Source organism: Haemaphysalis longicornis, unplaced genomic scaffold, assembly GCF_048455015.1.
Source record: "Haemaphysalis longicornis isolate Haplotype H1 unplaced genomic scaffold, Haemaphysalis longicornis Haplotype H1 scaffold_7, whole genome shotgun sequence".
In the NCBI taxonomy this organism is placed as follows: domain Eukaryota; kingdom Metazoa; phylum Arthropoda; class Arachnida; order Ixodida; family Ixodidae; genus Haemaphysalis; species Haemaphysalis longicornis.
The window spans coordinates 116,442,196-116,469,601 of record NW_027526422.1 but is presented as its reverse complement, the minus strand read 5'-3'; the positions used below and the strand labels follow the sequence as shown (position 1 = coordinate 116,469,601).

The window sequence follows — 27,406 nt, the reverse complement described above, 5'->3', positions numbered from 1 at the left end:
TTCCTCTACACGTATTGCTCCGAATGACACTTGATCCTTGTTCTATATTTGGGAAAGTGGTTCCCTCTAGTTTTTACTGGTGTGTTTTTCACTTTAAACGTGGTTACCTTATAAACATGCACGAGTTTTCAAGTAATGTGTTACCATTTCTCAAAAAGGATCCCAAAACTGCAATCGTCGACATGCATAACCCTGTGCATGTAATTATGTCATAGTGTTCGGGCTACATTTGGCCCTCAGCGAACAACCAATGGTAAACTAAATTCATTCTTAGCTCTTAGTAAACCAGATACTAAACACCTCCAATGTACCCTCGTCCCGTTGAACTCTAGTTTGACAGAGGAGGATGTTTTTGAGTATCACTTCCAATCAAGAGTCTCTACTCTGGCCAAAGGTTAGTGAGATTGTTATCTAGGCTGCTGTTAATCAGATGTTACTAATCTCTTTGGTTCACAGGGTTCCGGTAAATGGCCCTGTCAAAGTGTCAGCAGTTGCTTTGGCATGCCGGTGCTCTGAACTTCACTCAAAGGTGTGCGACGTTTGATGTGACATGTGTTGGAAAACAAGTCGTAGATTGATGGAGCGCCCTGTTTATTTTTACCGCAGATACGCCAAACCATAGGTGCGCTGTCACGAGATGCTGTTCGTTTATCACATGACATCGTGCAGCGCATCCCGCTTGTTTAACGTGTAGGCGGAGTACTTATTGCACAAGGGGTACGTCATTAAACGCAACACGCAGTCAGGTTTTACTACAGCTGCTACGCTCTACACCAAGCGCATGCCGACCCAGTCCCAGTTTTAGGCTCATGCTGTCCCAGTTTTACGCTCAGTAGCGTGCAGTGCCGGTAGGGGAATGCTGTTAGAGTGTGAGTGCTGGCGCAAAAAAAGTAGGGAGCCATATGGTGGATTAGCGAAAGTACTAGCCTCTATGACATAATGTTTCAACGGCGTACCACACATGAGTGACGGGAAACAGATATCGGTGAGCTGTTCAACTTGCATTGATTATATTTCTATGCTTTGTTTCAATGTTTTTTTCCTGTTACCGAAATGATACGTACGGATATAAACCAGGGTGCCGAACCAAAACTGAACCAAACAAGAAAACCGGAACCGAAGCGGTATTGTTGCCAGAACTGAGCCCTAACCCGAACCGTTATATTTTTAGCACGCTGAACCCGAACCGGAGCTGAACCGAAAGAAGAAATAACGGTTATCGGTTCACGATGAAGCGTTTCAACCATGTGCTTTTGACGATGGGCGGTAAACGCCATTCGGGGCGTTTCACTTTCACGCACGATTACCTTTCTAACTTCACACGCACTTTCCTTTTCTTATAACTTACACTATCAACGCTCTCTTCGTCATTACAACACGACAAAAGATATGTGCACCAATGCTGCAATGGTGTGCTACTGCTGAGGGCGCTAGCAGAATGCATGGCTGATCAAACGAGCTGTCACACTCTCGGCAGCCTGCAGGCGATATGAAACATAGACTTTGCCCTTCCCTCGCTGCGTCTGGTTAGGAACAATCGAGCAGCAGGATTCCTGCACTGTGGAACGGCTAAGGGCAACACCGAAAATTCGCAGGGTTGTGGCATTTCTCAATTTGTTTTAAAAATCCGGAAAGGGCAAATACTTGATAAATGCGACACTCAAGAGTTGCTCGGTGGCTGAGCCATTGGTTCGTGGCAAAAATGATGCAAGTAAGATCATCGCACCGGGCTGCTTTTTACCTGACGTAGTCGAAAGCGAAAACTTCCATGTGTCCAGATTTCGACGCGCGTTAAAAATTCCCAGGCGGTCTAAACTGCTCCGCCGCCCTGCAACATATGGTTTGCCTTTTGGCACATTAGTATCTTCGAGGCATCAAACGCGTCATCATTTTTGAGAGGAATTTTTCCACGGGAAAACAAAAAGCAAGAGCCCCTCTTGTGGTTTTAAATTATTCTGAGCTGACTTCCCGCCTGAATCATTTCTCCTCTCTTTTGTTGCGTGCACCCATTTAATAAGCAAAACACCAAAAGGTAGGGTCGGCTCAAGACATCATTTCTATGTCCAATATTTATCATATCCAAACGTGTGATCCTGGCGAAGGCAGCGGGCACCATGGGGACTGACCTAACAGTCAGTTTTATAGAGGATAGTCTTTACTAGGCTACTTAAACGCAAAAATTGTGGTCTGTATGTCTGTGTCTCCGTCGATTCAGCCGTCCAGCTAAAAGTTGAGAAAATTCTTGAACGAGACAAATAAATCGGCAAAACAATTTTCGATGTACTGAAGCTGGAACAATGATTTATACTGACTGCATTTAACTAGAGAACCCAAGCACGAGGCAAAGAAGACACACACATGACACTCGCTAGACTTCCTTGTTTTCCTAGTGAAATGCACGGAGTTAATAACCAACTAGCCCAACTTTCTGCATCAATGCTTCATACTTGTCCGCATTTTTCAGCAAAGAGAAAATTTTAGGATATTTGAAGCAAAACAGCAATAGGTAACTGGTACTTGAGGTGTTGTTTTAATTAGAGAAGACATGGTCGTAATTTTAGCGAAAACAAACGAGAAATTACCGTCAAAACAATATTTTGATTATGACATACCAAAATGGGTGGCGCTGTTGCCTTGGGTTCCAGGGGCGCAACAGTAAGAAAAGGTCACAAGTGCGAACACGGAAAATTTGAATTCCATTCAACAAATCGTAATTAGGTTTATCAAGGCAGGACCGAGGGCAACAGTGCTAGAGGTAAGCGGGGAAGAGAGGAGAGTTTGTACAGGAGCGGCGTATGACTATCGTCTTTCGGTGAAATTTCCAACGAAGGTATGAGATACATGGTCAATTTTTCGGGATGCGTAGAGTGGACAACTGTGCAGTTCTTCATATATGGAGTTACGGTAACACATATAGACATAGACATGTTTGCCTATGGCACCCTCTTTCGCCGTTTGTCCGAAACTGCACCCCCCGACCTTGCAGATGCTACGTACTTCGTGTTGGACAAAAAACGGTAGTAAAGAAGGTAATGACCCATGCATAAATTCGGGCCGCTCCCGCACTATCACCTTTACCCAGCGTTTTTACATTGTGATTGTCCTCTTCTTTAGACTTTTTCGGCGCTGCTTTGTTTTCGGAAATGCGTTTTCACTGACTAGTCTGGCTCTGCTCTGCTGCTACGGCTACTGGGTTCCGGAGGGGAAATATCGGTGTCGACTAATTGAAGAGTGCCTTCCCAAAACAGTTCTCTCTCGTGCTTCACGCTTCCAATCACTGTTTCAGTTTGCAATCGCATAAGCTGTAATGAGATTCCGCACTGTACGTTAAGAACAAGTGTTGTTGTCTGCTGGAACGTGACGTATTCATTGTGATTCATAACAGCTTTGTATTAGCTAAAATGTATTATAGTGATTAGAGGAGCAATGAGTAAATGAACGCTAACTAAATCTTAACTTGACCAAAGGTTTGGCTCACATTCTCGAAAAGGCGACTGCAAGCCAATTATCTTAAGCGTACAAACAATCGAATTCATAGGTACCATTGACTCGGCTGCGGTAGGAATTCTTTTCTTATGCTACAACTGAAGAAAAAATATACACCACTGGTATTTAAACACGTCCTCTGCTAAGATACTGAGGTGACGCGGCGGTGAGCACGCGTGACACTAGGGGTTTTATGTTCAAGGCGATGGACCCTGAGAGGAGGGCGTTTTAAAAACAAACAGATGAAGCGGAAGGACGTATACCCCACAGACAGTCATTACCCTTGGTGCTATTTTTTAGCCCCAAGGAAAACATGAGGGTAGGGCGGGGATCCAGCTTGTAAATCGTCAGTCCGTTTTCTGTTATATCTGGCATAATGGCTTGCTGTTGAATTTAAAAATGCACAGCTTTTACAGAATAATACCGGTATTTTAGATTTACCAGGCTTGAATTTATTTGTGGTCGCTTTAAACAACGATACCTTTTTCCCGAACCGGTTCTCGAACCGGTTCAAACTTGCTTACCGGTTCGAAAACTGGTTCGGGTTGCGATTTAGTCGAAGCGGAACTGAATCGGAACGAAATAAATTCACCCAAACCCGAACCGTAACCTGACCGGTATTTTTTGGGTTTGACGCACTGATATAAACAAAATATTTTCTTTTCGATTGTTTGACACAAAGGTAGCGTAAGAGCAACCTGTTAATATCTTTTTCGGGCATCGTTTTTGCGTGAAAAGTTTCTTATTTATTTGGTGATTATCATGGTCCCAATTTTGCATTTCGAGTTTCAAAAAAAGTGTAAAAAGTTTAGCTTCAAAACAAGTGTGCTGCCTTGTTCGCATTGAGCTCTTCCGACTTCAATCGTGCAAAACGTTGCGTGACACAGTTATATAGTTAAGTGACTGTGCTTTCAGGAATTTTGAGCAATTCGTCGGAGACCGTTGTTTTTGAAGCGAGATTTCATTGCGCATTTTCGAACCATTTTTTGCTATGTTTATAACTGTTCCGCATAAAGGTAACCTTTGGTACATAGGACAAAGAGGCGTAAGTTTGATTGATTGTGGGGTTTAACGCGCCGACGCAACGCAGGCGATGAGGCGCGCCGTAGTGGAGGGCTCCGGATTAATTTTGACCACCTGGGGATCTTTATCGTGCGCCGAAATCTCGTACACACGGGCGTTTTTGCTTTTCGCCTCCATCAGAAAAGCGGCCGCCGCGGCCGGGAATCGAACCCGCGACCTCGTGCTCAGCAGCGCAACGCCTTAGCCACTGAGCCACCGCGGCGGGTAAAGAGGCGTAAGTTTAAGTACTAATGTTCTGGTTGCGCTTATACGTGCCGCTTAAACGTCGCTTAGAGCACTAAATTCGACCGGAGACTAAAGATTCTCTGCAAAGGGCGATTGCTTATTCCAAAGGCCAGATCTAGAATTTTTAGGGCCACGTCTTGGCCGCTTTGAATAGTTATTGTACTTACATTAGGGTGCAGTTTATATTACCTTTTTTTTTTAACTCGTTCGCCTTCCTTAAGTACTATCTAGCCATGACTTTTGTTCTCCTCTCACGATGGCGTAACTTCCGTGGGTTGTGTGATATTCTAAATATGATGCATTTTCCTAGTTCTTTGAAATTCAATCCAGTGTTTCACTTTTTGCGGCTGAACAGGACATGTTAGCTGTAGTACAACTGTGGTTCCGGTTAGCATATAAAGTTAAACTGAAAGGCAGAACGCTGAAGAGAACGTTAGAGCACGAGACGTTGTGCGCTTTGGTAGCGGCAGCAGCATGTGTTTATAAGAAATCATACGAACTGAGAAAACTGCAAAGAAGCACCAATAATTAAAATCCGACGCAGCGAACATTTCTCACATTGAAGCGAAAAATAAAACATCACACGTGCTGATTTTTTCAGCGCGTGTGAGAGGTTCCCAAGGGTAGAAATATATCAAAAGCACACCACCACGGAGCACTTTATAGGCCACATGTACCTTGGCTGTGTAACCCCGTTTCCTCTTTAAAAAATATAGCGCCCTTACGGAAAGAAATGAGACTCTTCTTGATTATGCAAGATATATGAATCATTTGTCATATTGCCAAGTGTAGGGGGAAAGTGTTTATTCTATCGCTCACTACGGGAGTCATTGTGTGCTCCGCAGGTTTCCCGAGCACGGCCTTCCGTGTGTCCCTCTGGTATTTACTAATTTGGGATTTATAGTTATTCGCTTTTTTTAAGTTTTTACAACGCTACGCTGAGGCAGGAGCACAAGGTTAATAGCGACAGCTGTAAATCTTACTGCCAGTGGGGTTGCAGGGCGGTTAACTACACATGTTTTAGTGACGCTTGCGATGGATCGCCGCGTCTGTGCATGCCAAGCAACAATAGTGGCTCGGCATAAATCGAGGCAGACGGATGTGTTTTGATGTCGTTACAATGCTCAATGAAAAATTGTACGCCCGCACTAGACGTCGTCCGCTACCGTGCTTCTCAGTTGCCAGCGTAATGGCTTTTAAACCACGAAGCGGCAAACGTGACGTACGCAACGAGAAGTTCCCGCACGTCTCCAGCTAGAACTCGCTTCACCGTGAAGTGGGAGGTAGAAGGGGAAACCGTGCTGGTAGACTCGCTAACGACAATAGTGAAGTGCTAAGTCTACTCTATTGCCAATTCTTACGGCATGTCAAGTAGCTGCAGACTGAATGGATCAAACGGAGAGCCAAAATACAACTGGACAGTTCTTGAAAAGCGAAAACTCCCGTGTGTTCGAGATTTCAGCCTACGTTAAATATTCTCAGGGGTGCCAACTTAATCTGGAGAACTTTCCTACGATGCCCCTCATCGCCTTTGTAGCGTCGGCGCGTTAAAGCTCACGGTCAGAACTGGACATGTGCGGTTTACCAATTTAGCATATATTAAAAGAAGTGTCACCTTACACACCAATGGAATAAAAATATAAATATAAATGCATCCTCATAAATACACCGCGTCACATCAAGTGCGTTTTAGCACATCGCACATACTTCACAGATGAAAGATTGCACATATTCAATTTCCAAATGACGAACATCACGTGTTTGTTAAGAATCTAATATTTTTATAGGAAAAAGTAATAGGCACCTTGCTAACGGACTGGCTGTACAACCGAGCACTCTCATGCATTTCTATAATATTATGTGGAAGAGTTACCGCGTCTTTATGATATACTGGGTGATCAAAGTTAAATCTATATGTATTTTTTTTAAATCAGGCACTTAGATTTACTTGAAGACCACCTCTACATTACGGTTATAAGCCCAGGGGGAGACAGTATGAGGTGGTAATTATTGATGTCGGTCTCTTCATTACTAAAATATTATAACTTTTTAGTGGCTGCAGTAAGCAGGCATGTTTGTATTGAAAAGTACGACGCAATCGTGTTTCCCTGCAGTTTCATTTGGCTTAATTCTTCTAGCGCATCCGTACTCCGAGCTATTGAACTGCGAAGTTTTTGAACTGCGAAGATTTCGCATGCTAGACAGCGACGACCGGCGCAAAGTTCCACCTCCCTTTGACGTGCCGGCCGTGTACTGTATTAAGTTTCACAACGAGGTGGAGGCATAGGCAAAAGTGATAGCTAGCACACTTTAAGTCTTAGCTGGCGTTATCGCAATCTCCAGTACTCGGAACTTAAACAAATAACAAAAGGCAGGAGTTTTGCGCCGGTCTTTACTGTCTAACATGCGTAATCATGCGAACGGCAATTAAACTGCGCAGTTATGCTTCCAGTTAAAATTGCCGAACCGCAGTATAATCTTCTTAAAGGCATGAGGGCGTTAAATAATGGCGGGCAAGAATTACCCTATGAGGGTGTACAATTCAATGTGAACAAGTTATACACATTACAGTAATAAATACGCATACGGTAGTTTGGTCAAGAATGACAAAAAAACAAACGAACAAAAAAAAATGCTTGAATTGGGAATTTGAGGTTTAGGAGAACAAACAACTTGGCAAAAAATATACATACAGTACGCTGGCAGAACACATCTACAGTCACGGGTTATTAGATGGAATGAAGTGGGGACTCCAGTTTTACGCAGAATTATGTGCAGTCTGGTGTGCAACAAGGGTCTCGGGAGGTGATTCCTAAGTGTAATTGCATGGGGAAAAATGAATCGTTCATTGCGGAAGTACGACCACTGATTTGTGCAGTGGGATTGGAATGTTTAATGCGGGAAGAAGTTCTGTTTTGGGGATTTAGAAGTTCGTGTCTTAAATGCGGGCCGAAACAACAACTGAGCAGAAGGCATAGGCATGAGTTCAAGTGGCGTGACGCAAGAGATGGCAGTTGGACTGAGTGGTTGAGTGCGGTGACGTTCATTTCTCTAGAGAACTGCGAGTTTATAAAGCGAGGTGCGCGCTTTAGGGCTGATTCTAGTTCATTAGCGATATATGCCGGGGATAGAGTGTCCAAATGGACGAGCGTATTCGAGCTTTTGACGTACATCTGTTACGAATGCTAGTTTTCAAACGTCAGGAAATGCACATTTCATGTGTAAAACAACAGCTCTTCACCTGCCTCGTCCGTATTCTCTCACATACAGTTGCCGAAGTCTTCACAGATGCCACCGCAGTAAACGAGGTGCTCGAAAGTCGGTGGAGGTAGTATAATCACCCAGAGTGTTGGCTAGTGATGGCTGAAGTGCAGCACGAGAAAGGCCCCGCACATGTAAAGCGTGAGTTGCAGAGCTCTTTCCAACCCCGTCGCAACCTGAAGTCCCATCCCCAGCATGCGCTGTCCGAGACTTTCCGTGTGCAACAAGCGGTGGCGCACGACACTGCGGTTCGTCGTCCATTATTGCCACTTCCCGGTACGAGACCTTACGCTGACCTTTCCCTCCATTCGCGGCCGACAAATACCAGAGCAACGTCCACCCCAAGGAAGACCGACGTGCGGGAATGTGCGGAGTGTCTTCTGGCATGTGAACCTGCAAGACGTTGGCAGTGCCTACCGTAGGTGCCTTACAAAACGACACACAAAACCATGTTTGCAACAGCATCTTCGCAAAAACGAATGGACCGTGTGTGAGATTATGAACACCACGAAGGCGGATTAATACCTCGAGGCTTAAAATGAACATCACACTCAAACAATAGAGGACGTGTGGTGGGCCGAAAAGGGGCGTTACTTTCAGGCAACATCACCAAAGGATCTTAATCAGAGAAGGATTACGCCAGCTTAAGAATACCGCACCGCAGACTAGGGAACATCATCCGCTATACATTCAGGTGAAAGTCACAGATGGCGATTGATAGTAAAGGCCATTGACGGAGTTCAGTAACCCTGCGTAGCATTTAAATGCAAGGTATAAATTTACAGATATACTTCCTACGCTTTATATGAAGTGTTAATGCTATGAAAACGGTTTCATGTGCTTTCATAAACAAGCTATAACCCACATGTTTATTTTATCGATGACTGGCGGCATATTATCTTTTAGTCCCGTAGAGGTTGTTGTCTACTCGTCAGTGAAGCTTTCCAGCACATGGTATAGAGGTGACAGAGACTTTAGGCGACACTTAGGAAGAAAGATTATTTCTCTCGAGCGTGAACGGTGTCTGTCTCAAAAAAAAATTTGCCGTCTCCCAGAGGACTCGGCGTCTCCCACTTGCGTCTCCCACTTGGCGTCTCCCACTTGCGCCTGCCGCACTTCGGCTTCTCAAATGAGACATCGGCAGTGGCACCATAACACTAGGCAAAGCTTCCTCGGCCGTGACCGAAGTGACGACAACCAGCTTCAAAGCGGCGCAGGATACGGTTACATATGTGTAAAAAATTTGAAACTTTTGTCTGTATTACCTGACATACAAATTATCCACTCACTTACGTTATCCCAGCGTGCATACTTATATTATGGATAACAATTACTTAGTGTAAGTCGAGACGGGTGTGTATCGCCAGCCGTAATAAGACAAAACATTTTACTACGCTGTTCGCGGGGACATGTTGTATCGAACTGAACATTCTCAAGTCCCAATTTTAGTTGAGCGAGCAGAATATTTGGGTGCCTATCACTTTAAGACAGCAAACCAGCCGCAATCTTGCCAACTTCAAAGTTGCTGCCATGTTGAAACACACGCCGCTCGCTTTAGTTGCCTAAGGTTGGAGAAGCTACTATTGGTATAATCTTTGTTAATTCTTGCCGACAGAGCTACTCATCCGAACAGCTGACGCGTGGCGGCACCCCAAGCGACCATGCATGCAGTGCGAGGTGATTTTTGGAGTCTCAGTTCTTTACCAGCGAAATGAAGCCCAATGAATTTTGTGCTACGCGATGTGAGAGCCAAAGAGAAATGGAGAAACTTTATTGTACACCACCGCGAGCTGTGTCACAAGGTCTGAGCTGGCCAAAGCCAGCTCTCAGCGATAGTGGTAGGGTATGAGGGGACGAATTGAGTGGACAATATTACAGAGAGTGATATTAAGTGTCAGTGGTGACGCAGGCATGGCATCGTTGAGAGACGTGTTAAAAAGGGAGATAAAAATATACGAACAGGGCGAGCATGCGGGAGAGTTCAGACGCGGGCCACTGAACCCGAGAAAATGTGCCGAGAACATTTCTGTCTGAGGATGCGGTAATATTTTACAATAGCTGAAGAAGCCAACATTAATGACAAAAAAGCATAAGAGGCCCTTCTGAGGAAGGTTTCTGGCAACCCATTGTGTGTTGGGGCGGGAAGAGGAGGAGCACAAGCGGGGAGCGGTGAGAAGACTATAACGGACAATGGTACAAATGTTCAGAGTTTCCACTGTTCTGAAGCTATGCCTACTGGAGGCGTCTGACGAACGTTAGATGACTGACATGATGCGAAGTTGGGTGCACAACTCATGTCTGAAGCGTACATCAACGTACAATTGCAACGTTACAAATCGACACTCTTTTGATTGCTTCAAAACTTACCAGACAGTTACGTGAGCTTCAGTCAACGTTGGGAAGAGTAACAGAAGGGATCGCTTGAGTGGTCCGTTCCAGATATACCCTGTTCACCGTTTTATTGTCACATTTGCTCTAATGGGTCAGAACTCACCCCGAAGGCCACGGTGTTAGCGGGGTTTCTTTAGAACAATTTCGCAGAAACAGGATATATTTGATCAGCCTTGAAGGGTAACAAACAGTGTAGCAATTCAATCAACTTGTTTGAAGGGTGGAAGTTTCGGTGATGGCTAAGGCTCTGTCCTTCTCTTTCACCGCAAATGGGTGCTCAGGTCAGATGATGAGGAAGCAGCGAGGGGCGGAAGTAATAAACCAATGACAGTTGTCGCGTACAAGTTAGTTTCCATAGCTTGCTGCGTCCGCGAACATAGTTTGCCTAGAGATGGTCTATATTTTGCTAGAATTACCAGCCCGAGATATGCGCCGCTATAGGTGATAAATAGGGTGTATGAAAGGATATATTCACATTCCTGTGATGAGTTGCCGTTGATCGCTCCATTGCATGAGTGGCCGGGGGGCGTATTCCCAAACCATATCCCGTAAGGGCCCAGGCCGACCACACCCCCTTAGCAGGGGCGCAGCCAAAGAGATTAGAAAATTGCAATTTTTTAACCTCCTTGGACGCAGCACCGTGACGTCTCTACCTATATGTGCGCGACTTCATGCGAGGTGGATTTTTTTCTTTTTTCCCCCTCCCCTCGTTTCGACTGCTTGGCAGGCGGCCGATGGTTTCGCTCCGTGGGCGGGGCTGGTATGCGGCGCTGGGGAAGCTGACGCACATGTGGTAGAAGCGAACCTTTTGCACCTTTGCCCCTGATCTCTCCGCGCTCTTCTTGCGCACCTGCAAGTTGACGCTGACCTTCGATCGTGCTCCTAAATAAGCGCTCGACACGGTGCTCGAAGTGCACGCGCGCGGATGGACGCTTTCACGCGCATGTGGCAATTATACACGGTCCGGAAAGCAAACAGCCTCATTGAAAGTTCATTCTACAGAACACAGAAGGGTATACAATTGAGTTGGGTGCTCTTTCACTATATACACAGCTCAAAACACGATTCGGTGCTGCAGGTAAGGATTACAAGAAAGGCAGCCAATTACCCATGACTACATTTACAAACTGTCCTACTCTTGCGAAATATTACAGCTGCATGAGCCGCTACATTTTGGCACTTTCATGAGCACTATTACCTTGAATATCGTTAACATTAACTTCATTGCATTATTCTTTATCAGGAACAGTGCCACTAAGGAAAACATTGACATTTTGTTAACAGCAATGGAAGGTGTGAATCGTTCTTGCAAGGGTGATACATTGATAAGAAAGACACCAGCTGAAACGTACACGTTTTACACTCGGTCATGAATTCTGCATAATTTACACTGTTGGTCATAACAATTTAGGCAAACAATATCGAAAATATATACCAACCAAGGGCTAAGTAATACTTGGATTGTACAGCAACTGAAGTACTCGAGGAGTTTGATATGTCTTCTGTACAGGGCTATTGACCACAGTCTCTTCACTGAAGCCACCAGGCCGAGTTTGACATCAGTAATCATGCGTGCTACCACTCACGCTGTCGCCAATGTCGATTAGTTATTTTTAACAATTTTTGCTTCATGCACACAGATTTTGCTTGCATAAGTTACGTTATTTATAAATAGACAGCTCCAGCAGGATCCCAATGGCGCTGATGCCCTTCCTGTAATCGGGAAGGCACACTAAATCGTTACCACTTAATTTGGCTATGTCCATTATTCGACCGTAATCGCCACCAGCTTTTAACTCTAGGTCCCGCCCCTGCGACTGAACAGGAACATATTAGTCGGGTCCGTGACGATCCCACCGCACTAGAAGCAATTACCGAGTACGCCCTTGAAAACAGACTCTACAAATTGGTGTAGCAGCCTGGCCGACTTTCCCGTTCGGTATACAATGTGAACTGTCTGCAGCGTGCACTGTTTTCAGTGTGAACCGCATTGCCCACAGTGTGAACTGTACATTTAAGTGTGAACTGTGCGTTTTGCTGCCACTGACTGACTTTAATGTGTTCATTTTGCGATTAGGACCCCAAGACTGCAACTGTGTTCATTGTGCGAATTGTGACCCTCCCCTTTTCTCCTCATCCTTGCTCCCCCAGGGCCCCATGGCCTCTCATTTAATGCAGTGTTACACTCACTCAGATACGTATATTCTTTTCGCTGGGACTAATTAGTAGTTGCCCGTGAGCTTGAAGTCACGGTAGTCGCAGCAGAGATAAAACTAAGAAAAAAAGTTATCTCATTGGCGCACTATTTTTACGATAGTGATCTCGGAGTCCAAATAGCGGCAAAAAATTGTCACTTTTAGAGATCCACTAATGGGTATAGATGAGCAGTTTGTGTCTGTTTCCTGCGACGCATTTTTAGCTACCACATATATATATTTCTGTACGGTCTGGCCTTTTAATTCGCCAGCATTGTGTCTCAGCTCGTGCCTCAACTGTAAACCACACACACGCAAAAAAGTATACAAATGTATAAACAAGAAATAGCGGGAATAAAAATATAAATAGTACAACACAATTTGCCCGCGGAGCGAAACCATCGGCCACCCGCAAAGCAGCCGAAACGAGGGGAGGGGGAAAAAAGAAAAAATCCACCTCGGATGAAGTCGCGCACATATAGGTAGAGACGTCACGGTGCTGCGTCCAAGGAGGTTAAAACATGCAATTTTTCAACCTCATTGGCTGCGCCCCTGCTTAGGGGGTGTGGTCGGCCTGGGCCCCTACGGGATATGGTTTGGGAATACGTGGCCGGGAGTTGCACCAGCAGCAACAGAATGAGACAAGAGTGGTGTGCTCCACTCATCGTGCTTGAGTAAGGAAGTATCCTGGAGTGTGATGTGCCTGCATGAGCTCTTCCGAAGCATTGTGAAGACGCTGTGCCAATAGCCTATGCATTGGGGAATTGAAGGGAAGAATCAGGCCGGCCATTACCCTTTTAGAATGACGCTCCTCACCTTGCTGAGGGTTTGCTTCATGTGAGGTGGTATGTGGTAAGAGAAATATCTAATACATGGAGCAAGCGTACCCGTTCATGCTTAGGAAGATTTGCACAGCTTCGTTTATTTCCATTTCTGTCTTTTCGGGGGTCTTATCCCAGGACTGACTTGTTTTAGTTGAAGAACTCTGTGTAACAAGTGCGTTGCCGTAACTGAAACAGGACACTACAGCTGCTTGAGTATCTTCTCGCGTTATTCGCCGAGGTGCTAACTAAAGTTTTTGTGTCTTTAGCATGGTTTTTAGACAACAGTTTAGTCGGAAACCTTTTTTTTTGTAAATTTGTCTTTTGACATCTTCTCTGGGTAAGGTTTAATATAACGTCTAGGACGCCTTTTTTTGCGTTTTTGGCATATATGTCTAACGGCAAACTCTGCCACTGCTGGAGACCGACTGATAATAATTCCAAAGGGTTAGTTATGTGTTGGTCGACAACCCGACGTCTACAGAACAATAATATGGCAACCGAATGCCACGAAAAATAGTAGTCGAAAATGGCAGGCTAAATACATCGAACTTCTCAAAGGCTCGCTGTTGCCTTCATTTTGAAAGCTTCCTAGAGCGATGTTTCTTTCAGGCGCCCTTTTGATCAAGGCAACCCGACATCGACTACGGTCGCTGCTTTATGCACGTGGGGTGGGGGCGGGCAAGCGAGAGCACGAATCAAATGCTCAGCAACATTCAGGCCTGTTCGCTTCTTCTGGAAGAAGCATGCAGGCTTGCTGTCTGCAGGTGGCGCAACACCTGCAGACAATTACCGCTAAGCGACATCCGCGCCGCGTTCCAGCAACGTCCCCGCAACGTCTCAAAATCGTTCCCGAGAATGTTAAGTTCACTTGTTGGTGCCGGTCACAGGTATGTGCTGAGTCGTAGTAACGGAAAAACGAAACAGACACAATAGGTGAAATATGATTGCGATATTCAAAGGATATGTGCCGGTTCCGCACTCGGAGACTCATGTTACCCAAAACGCTGGATTCTCAGGACCGTTTAGGTGTCCTCATATTTTTTGCTAGACATCGCTGTTTTCTTGGTAATATATTTCTCCGACAGACACCTGATCATGGTTCCATATTTGGAAAAGTGGTCCTCTTGGGTATTTGTTTTGTGTGTTCCTAACCTTCAACATAATTTTCTTATAAAAATAAAGGTATTTCCTTCGAATATGTTGAACTTTCTGAAAAAAATATGACAATACTGCAGGCGGCAATGTACACGAACATTTGGGTGTAATTATGTAATACCGTTCCGCCTACATTCCGTACACAGCAAATATTCCAAGGTGGCCTAAATTAATTCGCCCTTCTTAGCAACTAGGCTACTAAACCCCTCAAATATACCTTCGTCCCGTTGAACTCTAGTTTGACCGAAGAGGACGTTTGGTAAATATCGCTTCTAATGAAGAGTCCCTACTCCGAACAAAGGTTAGAGAGATTGTTATCTAGGCTGCAGTTAATTAGAAATTCTTATTCTTTCTGGCTAACAGAGTTTTGTGCATGGCACTGTAAATCATCCGCCATTGCTTTGGCATGCGATGATCAGAACGCCGCTCAAAGTTTTACGACATTTCAGAGCACATGTGTTGAAAAACAAGTCGCATATTGATGGCACGCGATGTTCAATTTTTACCAAAGATTCACCAGCCCCTAGGTTCGCTGTCACGAGATGCTGTTCGTTTATCATATGACATCCTGTAGCGCCACCTGCGTGTTTAAGGCACGTACGGAGTGCTTTCCGCAGACGTTCTTCAGCATTAGATGCAACTGCCAGTCAGATTTTACTACAGCTGCTTCGCTGTGCATCAAGCGCCTGCCGAGCAGAGTCATTCCCAGTTTAGCGCTCAGTGGCGTGCAGTACGGATCAGAAATGCTGTTGGAATGTGAGTGCATGCGTAAAATAAATAGTAGCGAACCATTCATTTATTTGGCGAACGTAGTAGCCTTTAGTACATATAATGTTTCAGCCGCGCACAACACATGACTGACGGGAATCAGATATCGGTAAGCTGTTCAATTTGATTTGTTTTTACTTTTGTGCTTTCTTTGAATGCTTTCTGTTCGTACCGAAAGCATGCATGTGGATATAAAAAATATTTTTATCTCGGTGATCTGACACTAGGATAGCGCAAGAGAGCAGTTAGTCATTTCAGGCCATTGTTTTTGCGTGTGACGTTCCTTATTTATTTGTGGATCATCATGGTCCTAATTTGGCCTGTTAAGTTTCACGAAAGTTTTTCAAAACTTTAGCTTTAAAACCAGTGTGCTCCCAAGCCCGCATTGCGTGCCTCAGGACTCAAACACGAAGCTTTCCAACACAGTGAACTGGCTATTGCTTTAGGAATCTTGAGGTAATTCGTCGGGGAGCTTTGTTTAGAAGCGGTAATATGTATTGCGCGCTTTGGGAACACTTTTTGTTATGTTTGTAACTATACCGCATAAATGGTGAAAATTAGTACATGGGGCTGTTTCATCAGAAGGCGTGCGTTGCGCTTACAGGCCGCTTCAATGGGATGCGTGGCACCACTGAATTGTAAAGGAGCCGAACGGTTTTATGCCTGGCCGATAGCTTATTCAAGAGGCCAGATCTAGAATGTTTGGTGCGCAGTATCACCCGCTTTGAAATGTTATTCTACTACCATTACCTGTGCAGTTTGTTACCAAATTTGCGATATTTGGTCGCGTTCGTTAAGTACTCCATAACTGTGTCATTTTCTATCCTCTCAATACCCAGAAACCTATTTATTCTACGATAACGTATCTTCCGTAGATTTACAGGACTGCCCAATAACAAACAAACACAGAGAACAACTTCTTGATATCCATAGAAATTATCTCGTAAGAAGGAAACCAGAGCTAATAAAACATACAAAAGCATTAAAAATTTTAGAAGAAATGACAATACTACTTAACTCTAATATTCAACAATACTAACCCCTCAAATATTTTGTCACAATTTCACACACACGCAGAAACAAAGTCAGCGGCCAATAACGCGATAATACCTTTTATATCTTTTGTATTTATCATTGTTCTGTAGTGAGTCATTTTCTGCGTAATTGTTTTGTTTAATTACCTTTTTACATATTTTTTAATTTTAAATCTAAACATCCATTTTTAATGTATTTAATATTCAGTTTATGAGCCCGTTTAATAAAGTAAGGTTGTGGGATATTTTAACTATGATACATTCTCCCATTTATTATAAATTCAGTCTAGTGCTGCACTTTTTCCGGCTGAACAGGACGTTGTAGTTGTAGTACAACTGTGGTTCCGGTTAGTATATAAGTTTATACTGAAATGTAGAAGGCCGAAGAGAACGTATGAGCACAAGACTTGTTGCGCTTTGGTAGCGGCCGCTGCATGTGTTTATGAGAAATTAAAAGAACTGAATCAAATTGCAAAGAACCCTTATTAACTTGACTCCGGCGCGAAGAACATTTCTCAAATAGAAGCGAAAAATAAAAACTCGCACGTCCCGATATTTGAACCCGTGTCAAGATTCCTAAGGCATCAAAATATAATCCCAGCACAAAACCACAGAGAGTCTTGTAAGCAACATGTAGATTCGGTGTGATACCCCATTTTCTCTTAAAAATATGCAGCGCGCCTGAGGAAAGAAATAAGGCTCTTTTTGATTATGCAAGATATCTGAATCATTTCTCATATTGCCAGTGGTAGGAGGAAAGTGGTTAGTCTCCCGTACACTACGGTAGGCATTGTGTGTTCTTTACGTGTCGCGAGCAAGGCCTTCCATTCGACCTCTGGTATTTCACAATTTGTAATTTATAGTTTTTCGCTTTTTGCATTTTAGTTTTTACACCACTACGTTGAGGCCGGACCACATGGTTAATAGCGAGAGCTGTAAATCTTCTCACTGAAACTAGGCTTGCAGGGCGGTGCAATGCACACGTGTCTTGGGAGGCTAGCGATAAACAACCATGTCTATGCATACCGCGAATAATAGTGACTCAGCATGAATCCAGGCAAACGAATGTTTTTTTGATATCGTTACAAGGGTTAATGAAAAATGGTACGTCCGCACTAGACGTCTACTGCTGCCGTGCGCCTCAGTCGCACGCCGGTCGCTGTAAAAACCGCCAAGCAACTAACGTGACATACGCAACGAGAATTTCGCGCACGTCTGCAGCACCGATCCGCCGCACCTTCAAGTGGGTGGTAGAATGTGGTAAGCATGCTGATAGGCTCGCCAGCAACGATAAAACAGTGCAAAATAGACTGTTCGACCAGTTTTTATGTCGTGTCTGGTAGTCAAAGCCTGAATGTATCGAACGGAGAGGCAAAATACAGCAGGACAAGCGCTTGAAAAGCGAAAAGCGGAAACGCCCGTGTGTTCCAGATTTCAGCCCACGTTAAAGATCCCCAGGTGGTTAAAATTAATCCGAAGCCCTCCACTACGGTGCGCCCCATCGCCTGTGTTGCTTGGGCACGTTGAATCTCACAGTCAGAACTGTACAAGCGCTGACTTACAATTTTTTTATTGTAAAAATGGTGCCACCTTATACGCCAATCAAATAAAAATGTAAATATAAATACGCCATCATGAATAGGCTCAGCCATTTAAAATGGTTCCCCGCACTTCGCACATCATATAGAAATGAAAGATTGCACAATTTATTCAACTCCCAAAAGACCGACATCACATATTGGATATGAATTTATTCTTTTTCTAGCACAACGTAATAGTCACCTTGCTGACGGACTGGCTGCCCCATAGAGCAATGTTATGGGTTTCTGTAATGTAATGTGAAAGTGTGACGACACTGCTACAATATATATATATATATATGTATATATATATATATATATATATATATATATATATATATATATATATATATATATATATATATATATATATATATATATATATATATATATATATATATATATATATATATATATATATTGTAGGACAGAGACGTACGGGACGAGGGATTCCGTAAGGACACATATCACAGTTGCAGTCCTTATTGCCAGTGCTGTTTGGCGTTTTAACAGTGTTTTATAGTGCTGAATGAGGTATTTTTCTGTCTTATATATATATATATATATATATATAAGACAGAAAAAAAGTTTGGCAGTCAAGAATACCTCGGAAAGCAAAGAGGAGGATGTAGTAGGTCATTGAAACACATAAAGAATTTGGAAAGAAAGAAAGAAAGTGGAGAAAAAATGCCCCCCAGGTGGGATCCCAACCCACGACCTCCAGAATACCGGTCAGGTGCGATAACCACTACGCTACCGGCGGGGCTATTTTTCCCCTCCACTTTCTGGGGTATTTATATCAATGTAATTTTTTCCTGTGCTTGGGGGTGGTAGCCAGCGCTACTCCGACTTCTCGGCGTGAAGGGGACCTTCTTTTTTAACCCCCGGGCCATGACTCGAGTGTCTACGACATGTCGAGAGTGGTCGACCAGCGTTGAACCCTCTTAAGCTTCCTATGGCACCAAGACTGCCAGAACAGAGGCCCTCGCTATGCATGTAGCGAATCAGAATACGAAATGAGGGGCGCGTTGAAAATAAGACAGAAATAAAGTTTGGCAGTCAAGAAAACCTCGGAAAGCAAAGGGGAGGATGTAGTAGGTCATTGAAACATACAGAATTTGGAAAGAAATAAAGAAAGTGGAGAAAAAATGCCCGCCAGGCGGGATCCGAACCCACCACCTCCAGAATACCGGTCTGGTGCGATAACCACTACGCTACCGGCGGGGCTATTTTTCCCCTCTACTTTCTGGGGTATTAATGTCAATGTAATTTTTTCTTGTGCTTGGGGGTGGTAGTCAGCGCTACTCCGACTTCTCGGGGTGAAGGGGACCTTCTTTTTTACCCCCGAGCTGTGACTCGAGTGTGTACGACATGTCGAGAGTGGTCGACCAGGTTTTCTTGACTGCCAAACTTTATTTCAGTCCTATTTTCAACGAGCCCCTCATTTCCTATTTTGATTTATTTTTCCTTATTTTTCCCAAGCGGTGCGCTGGTTGTCAGATTCCATTAATTACCTGAGCCGACGGGTATGCGTTCTAATTTTTGTCGCCGGCACTCCCTTTGAAAAATACCGAGGCAGTCGTCGTCACACTACCTCCCTCCACGCAGAGGAAAGCCCTGAGGCTTGAAGAAAATATGTGAACAGCCACCGGCATCCAAAAATGGTAATGTAAGGTTGAGGCCGAGGGATCCGGGGAGGTTGTGGACGGTTTACGCGAACAGTGCAAGGAATTGCATCTCCTCAAAGAGGACGTATGACGGCTTCATTGGGCATACGAAGACGCGGAAGTCATTCCCGTTGATTTCCAGGGTCACGTTTTTGTCGTTGCGACTAATGACTTCCTATGGTTTGGAGCAAGGTGATTGGAGAGGCGCACGTAAATTGTCGTCACTGAGAAAGGCATGTGTGAATGTTGCCATGTACATAAACGCGAACGGAGTCGGCTTAGCGCGATGTACTGCTGTCGACGGGCGCAGTGCGGTCAAAGTGCGTCGGAGCAGAGCGGCGAAGTCTAGTATCGAAGCTTGGGATGTCGGAAGCTGGCTGGAGAGAAATTCCCGTTGTACGCGAAGCAGTTTCCCGTAGACGGGCTCTCAGGGCGCTGCCTTAATGTTCATATTAAAGGCGGCGCGAAGACCGAGAGCTACGACCGGCAGTCTCGAGCCAGGTCTAGTGAAGGTGGCACATGATGGCTGCTTTGAGCTGTCGATAGAAGCGCTTGACCATCCCATTGGCGCAAGGGTGGTAACGTGTGGTACGCAAACGATCAAATCCATTGTAGAGCCCGAGGAGATCGAATAGCTGAGGTTCAAACGGCCGTCCTTGACTGGACACGAAGAAATGAGGTGTTCCTAAGCGGAATATCCAGCAGGAGAAGAAAGCAGGGCAACGTATTCTGCGGTAATTCTTCCGCCGTGCCATGCCTCAGGGCATCGAGTGTAAGATTCACTGGTGGTGAGGCAATAACGGTAAGGTCAGAGAGGTGAAAGGGGGCCAATAATGTTCATTCGGACGTCTTGAAACCATTCCGACGGCACGGGGAATACCCAGGGTGGTGAAGTGACGTGCCGGGTGATTTTGGCGAGTTGGCATTGGATGCAAGTACTTGCCCAAGTGCGGCAGTCACGCTGAATTGCTGCCCAAACGTAGCGGTCAGTCACAAGGCGTGCAGAAGCGCGAATGTCGGGATGGATGACTTTCTGATACTGGTTGAAAAGGCTGTGGCGATGCATCGAAGGTGCGTATGGCCTCATTCGTCCGGTGGATATGTCGCGGTAGATACTGTCTGTCGACCCAGGGGCAGTAACTTCCTGAAGCTGAAGAGCCATTCTCAAGAAGCTGCTGGAGTTCGGCGTCCGTTTTCTGGGTGTCGGCAAGGAAGTCAGTCCTCACGAGTATGAACTCGACAGCGGAAACACGGGAGAGCGTGTCGGCGACAACATTTGTCCTTCCCGCTGATGGGCTAGATGTCTGTGGTAAACTTGCTAACAAAAGGCCGTCGGTTCTACTGCACCAGTGGTAGCTTATTACGGCGTTGAGGGACGCCATATGGGGAAGGATTGGGTCCCTAGATAAGTGCGGTGCTCTGCCTTGAGGCTGTGGGATAAGTGCGGCATCGCCTCGTAGGGGGCAAGCAGCTCTCGAGTTACCTGGCTAGGTCGTGTCCGCGAGGCCGAAGTTTTATTGGTGAAGCAGCCACACGACCAGGGCGGCGTATTTTGGGCAACAGATTTTCATTTAAAAGAACGCTAACGGTCACCAGGTTTTGTCGAGGCCCTGCATGAGAAATGTGCTGACGGCACACATAAACTTCGCGAATGACCCTATCCGAGGAGTTCCGTTTTGTGGCTTTCAAACGATATCTTCGTTCTGTCTCGAGGCTGAAAGACAACGTTTGCTAACATTCATGTAAGATCCCTGCGCTTGTAAGCGCTAATGTGCTCGTACACGCTGATCCACTCATCAATGTCCCCCTCGTCAGTACCGGAGAAATGACGGGGGTCACAGTGCTAAGATAAAATTACGAATAGCGAAGTCCGTACTCTTTCTTCATCGGGAGCCATGGCAGAAGAACCGATGGAACATGTACTACGCACTTCCACCGCTTGTAAAGCGTTACCCCCCGCATCATCAAATTGCTACAGGGAAGGGAATGTAAATGCGAGGTTCGCAGTACAACACTGCTGACACCATGCAAGGCGAGCTATGCCAAAGTCAAGATACATACGATTGTAATGAGTGGTAATGAAGATGGGGCAAATCCCAGCGAATTGTGTCAGATTTTCAAAATCTGTCTTGATGTCCTTCTCACATAACTCATAAGCCCACCCAGTAAAACAAACTCACTAAAATCTTTGCACTACACGTTTGTATGTACGTATATACTACGGGTAATATACAGCCACAGCCGGGTGTCTTCCTGTTTCGGACAATTTCTGAAATTAGTTATACGCATTGATAAGTGTTAGCCGTCGAGCAAAGACAATGCGTATACATGAATGTTCCTGTGACATAATATCGGATGTCTGCAAAAAAATTTCTCCCCCTTCGAGTGAAACGATTGCGCACTGCTTCTGTAGAGATAATCAGAAAGATATGCTTTTCTAGAGATAATCAGAAAGAAACGGTCTGCACCTTCACTTTAATGGGGCCCCCTTTCTACTTTCTGGAGGTTTCAAAAAATTTAAGGAAGCTTAGTTCCATAGCATAGGAGGCAAGGCAGCTCTCCGTCAGCAGAAGCCCACAGTAGGAGAGCCAGCTGTGACATGCTGGTCGAAAACATCGTTCAATGTCACACACATTGGATGCCATTTCGTTTCAAGGGCAATGACAGTTATCCGGCCCATTTGATATTGGCGACATAGAGATTCTAAGACAAAACTTGTACACGAATCAGCCGACAAACGGTCATATCCGACCAAAAGAATAGAATAGGCACAAGGCTCACACACCAAACTCACCTTGTACATTTATACAGCCCTACGGGCACGTATTTTTAACGCAATGGTGGAAGAAAGGCTTTATTTTCCGTGAGCGAAGACGTTGCCGCGATGAGATAAGTGCTGGTGTTTTCTTCAGTTTGCATCGCGGTGACTATTTCTTGCGCAAGCGTCTATCTGCTTTGGTGCGCGGTAATGACGTGATAACAGGGCACGTGGAAATTGCAGCGGTCTCCGTAGTGTGTGGCGAGGAATCCTGATTCTCATTTCTCTATTTTGGCTCCGTACTCACCCATCCGGTCGTTTCAACTTCGGCCGGTCTGAAGGATCTTGCTTTTACAACACAATATTCGTATCCTATTAACCAGCGCGTGCTCGGAAACTGCGTACTTAGTACCGTGGTATTTGATGCACCTGTTTGCTTTCAGTGGCAGATTAACACGCAAGCACAAGGCGTGCCCTTTATTTTCTATGGTGCACACAACTAGCACCCTTTGGTTTGCCGCTATCTTCTGTGTGTTGCGCATTACGCCGTGCAAGTAGGGCACAACCACCAGCTTTCATATTTCCATGGCCTCCTTTGGATCCTTTGGTCTCTTTTGATTTATGTATGAAATCACGGATTTGTAGATCGACACTAGGCCCGTATTCGCCTAGCCTGCTAGGCGAACCATCAAGATTTCGTCGGGGAAACTTTTTCCCATCTTGTGACCCCATGGCCGGCTTAACGATGAGTTGAGCACGCGGCTTGCTAACCTAAGATTTACACTCTTCAAATGAGCCGAGTCAAAGGGCAAAAGGACCTTGCCTTACCGAGTTTCTTGTCTTCAGCCCCTGCGATCAGGTCTAAGCAGCTGTGCTAGGTCGACACACCAAATGTTTGGTTCTACTAGTCACTCCAGCCGACCAAGTGCTGGCAATCTGGTGGTACTTGGCGGACTTTATAGTTTGGTGCACGCGAAGCTGAGCAGCGAAATAAGAAGAGGGTGTGAAAGTAGGATTCCAACACGTTTCAACGCGGGTTTCTGGCATTGTCTCTTACTGACGAGTCACCAGTGGGACAATAAATGAGGTTTCTCGACCAAGCGCTACATTTCAGTACCGATCATACGTGCTGCACCCATGCACTTCACGAAGGCAACTACGTTTGCCTTTTCACTAACCGCATTCGAAGGATGTTGAACGTGGGTTAGGCATCAGTTCCCTGAACTCAGCAGTAAGTCGGTCATGCAGTCATTACATGGTAAGAAGTTTTACTTACTAAATTGGGAATCTCCGCCATGAAGGCTATCTGAACGTGGTCGAGGTGCCCATCTGCGAGACCTTGCTTCACATAATAAAGCGAGAGCAACCGAGGCATCCAAAAGAGGCCACGGAAAAATGCCAGCTGGCGGTTGTGCCCTATCTGCATGCGATAATATACAACATAAAGACAGCGGCCACAAAGCAGATCCGACTTGTGTGCTCTGCCTCAGATAAAGAGTACGTGATGTGCTGCCGGGTTAATTGGCCAATGAAAGAGAACAGCTGCTCAACGAACCACCGTAGCAAGTAGGCAGCTTGCGAGCAGGAGGAGGTTTATCGGATACCACAACCGTAAGTTAAAAGCCACGTTGGTTAGAGCGAATGATGTAGAAACGACCGCGTCAGACAGCACGCGGCCAAATGGAGAACCTGAAATCAGTCCACCTAGCCATTCGCAACCGAAACTGCCACGATTGTCAAGAGCACTTCTATTGCAGAATTTCCAGTAAAAAAACCGACAGACTTGCTTGCTTGCGATACATATGATGACGGATGAATATTAATGGCGATCCTGCTGATGCTGCTGGACGAGAAGCACTGAAAGGAAAATGTGGGAGGAGTGTCGAGTAGCCCAGTCATCATTAAAAAAACTGTACGTGGAAGACGAAATATACGTGCAAGCTAAAATCTTTATATGAGTCAACCCTGGTGCGCAACACTTCTGGCCTGTGCTTCTAAACCTGGGACACTTGTTACCTAAAAAGCCTTGTATTTCACCACACTACCCAAATTAGTTCTAGTCGTGTACCAAGCACCAGAGGATACATCCGCGTCCAGTTGCCGCGCCGGCGACAGGCAGTGTGCCCAAAAGTCACGGATTTTCCTTTCAGACCACTTTTTCTGAGCGGCACGCCCTATAAATCATTGATTGATTGTAGGGTTTCACGCGCAGACGCAACGCACGCGGTCAGGCCCGCCATAGTGAAGAGCTCCGGATTGCATTTGTACACATGAGGATCTTTAACTTCCGCAGAAATAATGTACACACGGCGTTTTTGCTTTCCGCCGCCATCAGAAAAGCGGCCCCCGCGGCCAGAAATTCAACCCGCGTTCTCGTGCTCAGCAGCACAACGCCTTAGACACTGAGCCACCGCGGCAGGTGCCCTATAAATCAGTACTTCAGTTTCTGAAATATTCAAGTGTGTTGCAGGTACAGAAAATAGCAAAAAGAAATAAAGCACATGCGCGATTCAGAAATGTTCAGCCTGTCTTCCTGTTTTTGACGAAACTAAAACTTCTCGCACACGCCAATAAAAAGATTTGCAATAACTGCAATAAACGCAGTATGTGGGAAACGAGAGGCGAGTGTGTATTTTTTTGTCCCGAATAAAGTGCTGGACCTCACTACTACCTCAACCGAGAGCTGGCATAAAGCAATTCGAAGCGACAACATACCTGCCTTACTGAAAAATCACGCACTAACTGCAAATACCTTTGTCGGCTTATCTGCTTTCTTTACTAAATATGTCGCTGGAAGACGATAGTCGTCTGTCACCGGTGCGACATAACTCCTCTTCTGCTCTGCTCTCCCAACATTCGTCCTCTTCTCCTCCCCTCCCGTTCATCTACGGATTATTTGAAGTGTGGTTCGCTTTCCACTTTACATTCCATTTTCCCTTATCCCGCCGTCGCAGTGCTCGCTTGCCATCTGGTAGGACACGCGCATCATTTTATCTTTTCTTCCTTTTTCTGGTTGGAAGCGCATGAGCGAGAGCTTTCTTCTTTTTATGTTTTGTTTCATCTCGCCTCTGGTGGAGGCATTATCACCTCTTGTTAAGGCGCCATATTTTTCCATTGCCATCATAAAAACACGTTCGACGTGCATTCCAAATAAGATGATAGCGCGGACAGCAGTGTATGTATGTACCTACACTTTGCCTTGAATGTGCCTGAGGTTTTCCTTACGCTAAATGATGGGGACATGTATGCCTTACGCTGATTGATCGTAGGGTTTAACGCGCCGACTCGACGCAGGCGATTAGGCGTGCCGTAGGGGATGCCTCCGGATTTAATGTTGACCACCAGGGGATCTTTAGCGTGCACCGGAGTATCGTACACACAGGCGTTTTCGCCTCCATCAGAAAAACGGCCGCGCGGCCGGCAATTGAACCCGCGACCTCGTGCTCAGCAGTGCAACGTCTTAACCACTGAGCCACCGCGGCGGGTATGTATGCCTTATGCAAGCATGTTGAGTATCCTAGAAAGGTTGTGCCTATAGAGAGAGAGACAGAGAGAGAAAGCAGTTTAATGATGCTGGCGAGTTCTGTCCAATAGATAGCCGAACATGCTACGTCAAGCGAATAATGACACAAATTAAAAAAAAAAAAACGACGTGAGGTCTCTAGACAGAGTTCAGTAGTTCGAGGTAAAAAAGAAGGAAGTGTTAAAACACACTGGAGGAATGTTCGCTTTGAATTTTAGCAGATATCAGGAAACCGCGAAGCGAGTATACACGTGGTCACGAGTTCCCTAGGTCAGGTTAAAAATAAAAGAAGTGGTAAACACGCACTGGAGAAAGGTTCACGATCAATTTGAGCACAGTTCAGGAAACCGCGGAGCGACCACAAGAGATCATGGCACGTCGACAGCCAACCTAGCAGTCACGGTGATCACCCACTTCATTTGGATGAATTGTTTCAACTTTTGGGTTATAAATTGTTTTAACTTAATTGAGGGACAGGAATACGGACAGACTAGACGTTTTGTTTTTCAGTTACTCCAAGAAAGGCTACTGCCTTGAACCTTCTCCTCTACAACATTGCATTATTATTATTACGCATGTTACGCCCAAAGACATGCGGTTAAAGCTCAGCCAGCGTGCTACACCCCAATAAAAAGTTCCAGTTATCAAGTATTCCCCATGTCCCTCTAATTGGCGTCATAAACGTTAGCTTCATGCCTAATTCTAGGTAACAAAAAGTTCCGTACGCCCAAAATTATTAGATGTGAAGCATCTCATGGTCGGGGCTATGTCCCTCCCTTGTTGTTGTTTCACCATCCACACCCCCACTGCGCATGCTCGGGTTGCTGAACGCCCGGTGGTGTCTTACCCTTTAATGTGTCCTGGAGCGACAGTGTTGCCGGTGTCTTCCTGGGCTGCAACGAGACGAGCACGCTTCCCTCTCCTCCTCACAGCCGTATAAACTAGGTGTGCACACGCGCTGCGCGCTACTCCACTGCGCGTGCCCGTCTCTCCTCCATTCTCCTGGTGTGCACGCGCGCTGCGTACTACTCCACTGCGCATGCGCGTCTCTACTCCATTCTCCTCCTCACAGCCGTATAAACAGCCGTGTAAATCAGGTGTGCGCACGCACTGCGTGCTACTCCACTGCGCATGCGCGTCTATCCTCCATTATCCTGGTGTGCACACGCGCTGCGCACTACTCCACTGGACATGCGCGTCTCTCCTCCATTCTCCTCCTACCAGCCGTATGAACCAGGTGCACTCGCGCTGCGCGCCGTTCGGTCTGCTTCCAACCGCCTTCTTCGCCGTTGCTGCTACGCTGCTGCCACACCAACCAACCCCCTGTGCTGCTTCGCATCCTCCTCAGGGTTCCTCCCACGGGAAAATGGCGTAATTTTATAAATATTTATCGTGTTAACGCTCGCTCCGCCTATTTATCGCGTGTTAGGAAGAAGCGAAGGACCGAAACACTAAC

General features: G+C 45.6%; 1 protein-coding gene across 1 annotated transcript in view; it reads left to right on the top strand.

Moving 5' to 3' along the window:
- The first annotated feature begins 684 nt into the window (after positions 1–684).
- The window catches only part of LOC144146856 (uncharacterized), an 82,456-nt gene continuing 55,734 nt past the window's right edge, over positions 685–27,406 (top strand). Inside the window, exon 1 of the mRNA XM_077678815.1 lies at positions 685–985. The gene's annotated coding sequence lies outside the window, so the exon portion shown is untranslated. The remainder of the gene's footprint in view (positions 986–27,406) is intronic.